The 2,589-nt window shown below is 51.1% G+C and overlaps 1 pseudogene; it reads right to left on the bottom strand.

Annotated features, from left to right (window-relative positions):
- Nucleotides 1-612: 612 nt before the first annotated feature.
- On the bottom strand, nt 613-2,051 carry LOC101143428 (adenosylhomocysteinase-like; annotated as a pseudogene).
- Nucleotides 2,052-2,589: the final 538 nt, after the last annotated feature.

A 2,589-nucleotide genomic window follows, 5' to 3' on the forward strand; every position in this document is an offset into this window, starting at 1 on the left:
TTCTGGCCCCTTTCAACCTCTGGATGTCCCTTCTCTGTCCTTTTTCAGTTGTCCCTTAGTGGTCTATTCTAACCCCTGTAAAATAGAGACTAAAAGTACCAACCTCATTGTTATGAGGTTTAAGAGAAGGCCCAGCACCAAGCCAGGCTCTCAGGAAAACTCAAACAGTTCCTCCTTGCCTTTGAATATAGCGCCTTCCATTTGTCATGGGCTGAGGAACCACTGAACCAAGCACACGGGTATAAATCCACAGGCCAGGTGAAGGCCTAAGTGGTAAGGTACATGGGCTTTGTGACTCCACTACCAATTTCCAGGCTTAGGAAGGACTGACTTAGTGAGCAGTTCCAAGACCACTGAGCTCATGGTTCCCTGTGGCTGTCTCCCTTGTACCTCCATCCTGACCAGGGCTTGAGGAAGGGCCTTTCGATTCCCCCTGCCACACTTGGAACAGTATGAGGGGTGCAGCAGAGGCCAAAAACTGAGGGACTAGCACCAGGGAGTCTATGGCAGACACTGACAAACCAATCGCAAAGCTGGTGCCATTTGCTCTTACAGAGGAGAGGCGGGGCCTGGGAAGGACAGCAGCTGGAAGGTGAAGGGCAGGCATGGCTCTCAGTAGCGGTTATGATCTGGCTTGAAGGGGTTGTCATAGGACATACCCAGGTACTGAGCCTGCTTCTTGGTCAACTTGTGAGTTTCATATTCAGCTTGCCCAGGTGGGATTCAGCCACAGCTTCATCCAGCTTCTTGGGCAACAAGTGAATCCCACCAGGGTACTTGTCTGGGTGGGTCCACAGCTCAATCTGCACCATCGCCTGGTTGGTAAACGAGTCACTCATCACAAAGCCGAGGTGGCCCATGGAACAGCCCAGGCTTACCAGCAGACCCTCAACCAGCAGGATGGTGCCGTGCTGCTCTTCAGCCAGTCCTAGCCACCTGGGGCTTGATGGTCACCTTCTCCACAGCGTTCGCATTGAGCCACTTGGCATTGATCTCCACATCAAAGGGTTACACATGATGGCATCATCCTTCATCTGTTCAAAGTGCTGGCCAAGGATGATGTCAAGAGCCTGTGGTAGTGACAAAGATGTTGCCCTCCTGACAGGCCTCATCTACGGCAGTCACCTCATAGCCCTCCATGGCAGTCTGTAGCAGGTTGATGGGGCCGATCTTGGTGATGATGAAGGGGTCCCCAAAAACCCACAGGACCTGGGCACAGCCCTTGCCCATGTCGCCATAGCCTGCCACCATGGCTACCTTGCCGACAATCATCACATCCGTATCCCTCTTGATGCCATCTGTGAGGGACTCCCGGCAGCCTTAGAGGCTGTGAAACTTGCTCTTGGTGATGGAGTTGTTGACGGCGGGCACCTTCAGGATCCCCTTGGCCATCATCTTATGTAGGTTGTGGACCCCAGTGGTGGTCTCCTCGGAGATGCCTTGGATGCCCAGCAAGAGCTGTGGGTACTTGGTGTGGATGTGGTTGGTGAGGTCACTACCATCATACAGAATCATGTTGAGGGGCACGTCTTTGAAGTAGTGAATGTTGGATGCATGACAGGTACCCCTTGCTTGTTTCACCCTTCCAGGCATGCACTGGCATGACAGCCTTGGCAATGGCAGCCGTCACCTGGTCCTGGTGGAGAAGATGTTGCAGCTGGACCACTGTACCTCAGCATCCAGGGAGACAACAGGTCTCAGTGAGGATGTCTCTCTCCACGGTCACATACGGCCAGCCAGAGATATGGGCGCCCTTCAGTGGCTTGGAGGCCGAGTACAGCTCCCACACACGCATCAGACCCAGCATCTCATTCTCCGCAATATCCAGGGCCTTGTGTCCCCAGGCGGCCAGGTCGCTGTCAGCAACTTTATAGGACAGTTTGTCAGACATGCTGGCAACGCTTCCACAAAGTGTGATGGACACGGACAAAGGGGGCTGGGCCTCGGAGAGGGGACAGGCATGGGGCAGGCGGCACTGAGCAGGGCAGATATGCATTTTCTAGTCCTGATCAGCTTCTGACCTGGCTGCTCATGTTTAATGCAACAACATTGTTTTCATCAGGCTAAGCTAGATTTTGCTGCAGTGACAGGTCACTCAAAAATCTGTGTGGCTTTTCACACACACAAAATATGTTTCCCACTCACACCACATATTCAAGACAAAGACCACAGGGAGGCTTGGCTCATCTTAAACACATGAAGACCTGGCCTAACGGAGGCTCCATTTGGATGTATTCTTCCACAGTCTCTAGATGTGAACATGGGAATCAAGTAAACGACACTCAAGCTCTTAAAGCTTCCCTCCCAATGTAAAATAATTACTGGCTAAAGCATGGCCTTACCTAACTCCAAGAAGGTAAGGAAATGCAATTCTACCAAGTGCCTAACAGGAAAATAAAAATATCTGATAAATGGTACTGATGATTTCCTAAAGTACATCCACAAAATAAGGAGCTGACATTTTTTATTTTGAGCTGGAATATACTCCAAGACTCTGAACTGACAAATGATAAAAAATGTAATATATACGGCCAGACACTGTCCTCTGTTTGTTAAGCAGTGGCAGAACCACCCCTGCTACCACTCCAG

Source organism: Gorilla gorilla, chromosome 12 (assembly GCF_029281585.2).
Source record: "Gorilla gorilla gorilla isolate KB3781 chromosome 12, NHGRI_mGorGor1-v2.1_pri, whole genome shotgun sequence".
NCBI classification, from domain to species: Eukaryota; Metazoa; Chordata; class Mammalia; order Primates; family Hominidae; genus Gorilla; species Gorilla gorilla.